Here is a 7,184-nt window from a genome sequence, read left to right on the forward strand (position 1 = left end):
TAGGTTTGGTCTCAGTTTTGGTGGGGACACATCCACAACTCCTGTTGTCACGATACCAACATTATTGTTTCAATACCAACGGCAAGTGAAGAATCTAGATTTCGATACTATTGCAATTTTTTCATATTTGATTTGGTTTGTGTGATTTGTGAGATCATTCACATCAGTGGCAATCATAGAATTCGATTGACCCTCCACACACACACACACATAGAAAGTGATGGTTGCCATAGGTTTCTTTTTCATATTTTGGAATTCATATAAACTATATGTATATTGATCATTATTTATAGTATTTTATGATCTGCATGATTACTAATAGCTAAACATATTTAGTAATTTGATTACATCATATTGATATTTAAATTATTAGGCTACACTACACTACACTCTATATCAGGGATCACCAAATGGCGGACCGCGGTCCGAGTCCGGACTGTGACGTGATCCTATCCGGACCCAGACCATAATAGCCTAATTTAGATTTTCACGTAAGATTTCAAAGCTGCGCTAAATGTTTCGTTGGTTAGGATAAAAGCATTTACTTCAGGAGCTTCAGGAACCATCATTTCGCTTGCTGCTACTCAGCCAGTGAAATCTGTGAATTCTGATAAAGTCGAGTCAGTGAGTAAAGTAGCCTACTATGGGGAAGAGACTGATAGCCTGAAACGAGCGAAGAGAGGAGACGGGACGAGAAACAATCAGATGGATATCTAAGTTAACGATAAGTAAGTTATTTTCAAATCATCGATTGCTCAAAGAGGAGAAAGCTAGACAGCGAGAACAGAGCTTTATATAACGATACGGGGGCAATACCACGCAAAACTGTCACGTCCGTAACGCCAACTAAATATGGATGTGACAGTTTTGCGCAGAATTGCCCTGGACCTCTATTCTGAGACAGGCGATTTTTAAAAGCGCCAATTTGAAGCACCTCTACTAGACAAACAGTGGTGATTCTAGACATTTTTAACAAGGGTGGCACTAGTGAGGCACTGATTATTTCAAGGGTGGCATGAGGCAAAACATCCAGATAAACAGAAACAGGCTCAAGATGTGAAATTAGCACAAATACATTAGGGAAACCAGATGCAAACACCATTAAATTGAAGGACAAACATAAAATGTCTTTGTATTTGAATAAAATGTAATACACACATATTAAAGTTAATTATCTAAGTTGTCTGTCACTGGGCTATGCTGTTCTAAAACAAATTCCATCATGGGGACATTAAAATATAATCAATTTTATTATATTACTGTAAATGAAGATATACAAAATATACTCATCCAATACATTTCCCCCACTCTATGGCCATCTATTTTTGTAGGTGTTACAATAATTTGACCTGCTTTTTTGTCTGTTTGTTTATCTTCTCAAGAAACTTGAGGTTGGTATGAAGGAGTGTATTGTGTATGTGAGCAATTTCATCTTCCTCAATATTATGATCACAACAAGTCTGGGCAAATTATTAATTAAATTTTCACGTGGGGTAACTTGTTGGAGGGCAACCATAACTGGTTCCATGTCTTCCGATTAGATGATTAATCATCAGTTTCTTGAGAACTTTAAAGTTCTCAAGAAACTTGAGGTTGTTATGAAGGAGTGTATTGTGTACTGTATGTGAGCAAACATTGTGCACGTTGCACATGGTGCAACTTCTTGCAGGGCAACTACATAACCGGTTCCATGTGTTTGAATTGGATGACTAAAGTTCTCAAGAAACTTATCTGCCTGAATTTCAATATTCTGATCACAACAACTCTGGGCAAATTACAAGTCAGCACCAGTGCTGCATTCATTGTTTTGCAGTTTTATAATCACATCACCAAAAGGTTATTGGTTTTACCAAAAGAATTTGGCACTATTTTTAAACTACAAACCTATAAAGTATTTTGATACAAAATATGATGCATTTTTTTTCCAACTAAATAAAATAAAAATGACAACATACTATTTTGTATTTTACATACATGTATCAGACATACTGCCTATCCCTGGCTGTTGGCTGCAGCAACTCAAGCTAGGTAGTACTGATTGTTTTGTGTTTGTTTTGTGTTTATGTTAGTTTTGATCCAATTTGACAGCTTTGCTATGTTGCCCACCCAAAATTTCTACCAGCCCACCCAAATATAGTAGCCTAGCCTAGGTTAGAACCAGCCCTGCCCTGCATGGAGACATATTTTACGATAATAATGGAGAAAATGTTAGCAAAACTTCCCCCGACCCTCATTCATCTATTTGCGCAACAGCCCACATTCTGCCTTCAATCCAACAAGACAAGTAAAATAAATGTTGTTTTTTTTAAAGCTGTCATCGTCATAGGCACGATATTTAGGCTACACTGTAAAACCCGACAAGTTAATTGAACTCAAAAAAATTGGTGAAACCGATTACACAAAAAAATTTAAGTAATAGTAACTCGGTTTTGCTAAGTCAAAGAAACTTACCTTTTTTTTTAAGTTATAGAAACATCAACTACATGAGTTCACGGTAATTAATAAAATTAAGCTTAGATAGCTTAATTGGATTTATTGATGTCAGCTTGAAATATTTCATTTTGCTTCAACCAATTCTTTAAATTAAATTTGAAACTTAAAAGTTTTAATTTCCAGAAAGTTGAACAAACTTGTCCATTTTGATTAGTTTCAACTTAGGACTTAAAAGAAGATTATTAAAAAGGTTGACAAAGGCCAGTGAAATTCTTCTTAATCTTTTATTTTCATGTAAACCATTGTGATTGTTAAACATGATTGTTTAAAATGGTTCGAGTTCAGAACAGGGCTGTAGTGGAGGCTAAATTCAAATAAACACAGTTTAGATCAAGGGCATACAGACTAGATAGACAAATGCCTGACCAATGCTAGGAAATTCAACAATCATTTCAATCCAAAACAACAGGAGTCTTCTTTGGGCAGAGGGATGCATTTGCACTGTTCGTGCTGATCAGAATGAGTTCAACAGTAAGGTCCTCAATATCTGGGAACTCCGATTGAGAGACCTGAAGAAATGAACAAAGAACAATTGTGTGTTAATTGAATATCTAATAGGCATTACATGTCAAGTGATACCATGTCATATTAAGTTTAACATTTTATCTTCAAACTTTTCCAGGGCAGTTGCATTATTGAAATAATTACTTGAAATAATACTAAGTAACTTCCCTGGGGTTTCTTGGTGAAAAAACAAACAGAAAAACAAAAGCTTGAAATGTAAATCCAGCGTTATTCGACGCATAGCCCTGTTGTTCGAGGTCATGGCTGTTCGTAAGAATAAAATTAAAAGAATAAAAAAAATTGGTGCAACATAGAGTAGTGGCCCTGCAGCTATTGATAACCTACCAGGGAATTTGGCTTTAGTTTCAGTTCAGTTCAAATGCCTTGTTAGGTTAGTTTAAAGGGGTGGTTCAGGATTTTAGACATAGGACCTCATTTCCACCCATTTAAGCTGCTGGACCAGTATTTGCTTTATGTTGTACCCAATTTTCTCATTGTTTTTCATTCTAATAGCATGCGTTGACCTCGAAACAACAGGCCATGGGTCGCTTAATGCCACAGTTACGCTTTAACTGTCATGTCAATAGAAAACATGCTTACTTACATCCCATGTCTTTAGAAAAGTGGCATCATACTCATGGAGGTAGAAAGGAAGGCCACGGAGCGCCACAGCACGTCGGATATTTACATCTGAGGATCCCTGCATGAGAAAACATGGAGTCAAGCCAGCTAATAACTACAAAATGCAATTCAATATGATTACCTTTCTTTGATAGTACAGCTTCTGAAACCAAAGCATTCTTTTTATCTTAAGTCCATGGAGGAGTTGTAATCTACAAGACCTCTGCTTTCAGGGGGTCAAGCACTTGAATATAAGTCAAAGTATGTGGAAACAGGGCCATTGTTAGTAGGCGGTGTGCAATTTCGAGCAAAAACTCAAAATAGGGGGATAAGTGTAAATATTTAAAACACATTTGGTCAGAACCACACATGAAATTAATCTATTCCAAGTATTTGTACAAAAGAAATGCTTACCTGGGATTCCAACATGATTGCAGGCCACCACCGAACCAATAGGCTATGTCTGCGGGGAAGGACGTCTGATATGATCTCCTTCCTTTTCAATGCCAATGTTGTTTGCATCAACTTCTGAATCTGTGAATTGAAGGACGAATACACATTTGAACATACTGACAATCTCTATTAGGACAATCCACCATCTCATGATGTCGCTTTAAATGTCACTTTAAATGCATCCTTAAATGGCCGAGAACAGTTTGCACATTAAATGGTTGTTTTCACCTACACAGCTGACATGCGAATAATACACATTCTGACTGAACATGAACTGTGTGTGACCGTGTCAAATTAATTTAAGCTACTGACTTAAATGTGCAGACAGTCAGTAACATGACAGTGGACTAACGTTAATGGAGGAAACATTGCTAACATGCTGTAAACGATAATGTTGCAGGACCCGTGCCCTGTTATCAAGCAGTGCACCACAAAGCTTGCACTTCCCAGCTATTGTGTTAAATAGTGCTAACGGGGGTTAATTAGTTAATATTTTTAGTACTCACATTGGCAAATTGAGTTAGATCGCTGGCTGATCCAGCGAGTGCTGGCATACAGCAGCCAAATTCTTAGCTGTGCTAGCTAGTTCTAACTGGATAAAGTTACGTCACGTAGCCTAAGACAATATTTTCAAACATTCGGGTTTTTAAACAATATGTTAAAGGACATGCTTTAGGGTCAACATGCACGTCACTTTTCCACTTACGTTTAATTGCGGTTTTTCTCTCTTCTCGTTGTCTCCTCGTCCCGTCGTCTATTTTCACTGCTCTTTATCTCGACTCTTGTCATCTGGTGGTCGACCGTTGCCGGCGTCGCGTCACTCGGCGTTGGCTAGTTGGTGCTGTAGCTACACAAGGTCCACGTATGGCAGAAGATCCGCCTACAAATTTGCTACAATTTGCGTGGGGAAGTTTCCCACGCTTTCTATTTTTTCAAATGACTTAAAGCGGATGAGTGCTGTCAACTTAAAAGTTCAAATTTGTTCAAGTAACACAGACGATTTTTTTCATTTTTGAGTGTTTACAAATCAAAAACATTGTTTTACTTGTACTGTTCGGTTTTACAGTGTACCTCTGTTAAGCCTACACAAAGTTGTGTATTAAAGAGTATTTCCTGATCGGGGAAACCTTTCGTTCCGCAGTTTAATTGTGCCGCAGGCCAATAAAGGCAAGCGTGTTTGCCACTTACATTTCTGACGTCTGACACTTCACACTGCTGCAAGTGCATCAAGAAAGGTCCCGCCTTACACCATGTTAATGGCCAATCGTAGACTAAGATTTGGTGTGGCACCTGAGGTGGCCAATCGAATCTCAAGGGTGGCCTGTGCCACCCGGAGCCACCCCTATGGCTCCGCCCCTGTATATATATTATACATACATACATATACATAGCCTAAACATTATGATGCTCCAGACCTTTGCTTGAGGAAATTTTCCATAACTGGACCTCGCTGAAGATTAATTGAATACCCCTGCTCTATATCATCATGTGTAAATCTAATTGAGTGCCTGTCACTTTAAGAGGAACGTGAATGCTGAAAAATAGTTTCGCAAGTGCAAGGATATGTGGATTCAATTCATCATATTTGCTATGTCATTAGATAAAATAAATGTTCAAAAAACTAACAAATCAAAGAAAATCTTTCTGGGATGAGATCATAGAGCAGATAAGTGTTTCGCAATGTTCATTTCTAGGCTATGGAAATGCACCAGTTTATCTTTTATGTCTTTGCATTGTGCAGGTTACATTCACAAAAACATTAGCCTACATAAACAGAATATAGGAACAGGAAAATGTCTCGGATCCATTGTTTATGGCGACTGCAAGATTGGTAGCCCATTAAGCCTAACAGTCAGTGATGGTGACTTATAGCCTATGTGACTGTCCGTGCGGCAGCTAAAAAAAACAGCTAATGCTATTTTACACAGTAAAATCCGCATTTGAAAGCCTGGTCACCAGTTGCCAGTTTGTATGGCTAATTATTTTGCCTAGACTGCAATGAAAAAGCTTCGTATTTTTGGGTGGCATAGCTGATCTACAAACCACAAAAAGGGACAAACATGTACAGGCTGAAGGGCAAAGGGAATATCACAATGTTTTACTCTGGCCTTTTTTGGGATAGGGTATGTATTGGCAGACAGCCCTAACTTACCATTGTCGTTGACACACCCGCTCGCTTGACTGCCGGTGCAAACAAGTACAGTAGTGTGCTTTGACACTTTCCGTGCGTGTAGGCCTACTGTAGCGTGCATGTCAGATAACCCTTCCCTCTCGTCCTCTGTTTTTCAGCAAATCATATGATGACGTTTCACTGTTGTGCTGGCTGTCGGAATGATCAGCAGCACAAATAAAATATTGGTGGGGACAATTTTGTCATCTTAAAATATTAATTAGGACTAGTCCTTAGCTTCCCACCCTAAATCTACGCCCATGTTCTCTCCTTAAAACCATCGATCCCCATTAGTGTTTCCCTTTAATATGGTTTGGGTAATATTATTAGTCATTTTCAAGTTTAAATCATTCGTGCTTAAAGTGAACCATAAATTGTCCCATTAATCACTCATGATTGGTGGGAGTGTAAATAAACATATCTTGTTTATTTGTTTTTGTTTAAATATACCTGATGTTTATTTGTTTTTGTTTAATTTCATTGGTACAGTACATAAGACATTCCACAAGGTGCATTCTAAGGCTTTGGCTGCACGCTTGTTATTGTCACTACGACAACGGCATTATTTAGAATGCATTTACTTTTAAAGGAACTACTGTAGGCTACAGTAAAGTCTTGGATACAGTGCTACTTTGTAGCTTAGGAAAGGTAACTCTTACAGAGAACAAGGCTACTTGTATAGCTCTCACGGTGCTACTTTGTAGCTTAAGGACTCTTACGGAGAACAAGGTTTCTAAATACTTTTCTTTCTTTTTATCCCTGTTTTAAACATGTTTGTCGGCATAGCCTACTGGGTCTTTGTTCCTTTATGAATGAACACATTTTTTAAAAGGAAATTAGCTGATCTAGCCGTAGTCTACTCTATTTACCTTCAATATGCCAATTTAATGTCAAGGTGAATGAACCCATTAGCTACTGCTGTTTTGTCTAAAAGTACACAATC

The 7,184-nt window shown here is 37.9% G+C and overlaps 1 long non-coding RNA gene across 2 annotated transcripts; it reads right to left on the minus strand.

Annotated features, from left to right (window-relative positions):
- Positions 1 to 2,824: 2,824 nt before the first annotated feature.
- LOC143132569 (uncharacterized) lies at positions 2,825 to 4,137 on the minus strand. 2 transcript variants are annotated; one of them, XR_012988330.1, is made up of 3 exons: positions 4,033 to 4,137; positions 3,602 to 3,697; positions 2,825 to 3,002 (listed from the first exon to the last, which is right to left on the minus strand). It is a non-coding gene; the product is annotated as an uncharacterized LOC143132569 (long non-coding RNA). The 2 variants fall into 2 exon arrangements; XR_012988329.1 differs by having other exon boundaries at positions 3,598 to 3,697.
- Between the last annotated feature and the right edge of the window lie 3,047 nt (positions 4,138 to 7,184).

The sequence above is a fragment of the Alosa pseudoharengus genome, unplaced genomic scaffold (assembly GCF_046254945.1).
Source record: "Alosa pseudoharengus isolate Yale_2024_CS ecotype anadromous, Long Island Sound unplaced genomic scaffold, YU_APseudo_1.1 YU_APseudo_1.1_scf_19, whole genome shotgun sequence".
NCBI classification, from domain to species: Eukaryota; Metazoa; Chordata; class Actinopteri; order Clupeiformes; family Clupeidae; genus Alosa; species Alosa pseudoharengus.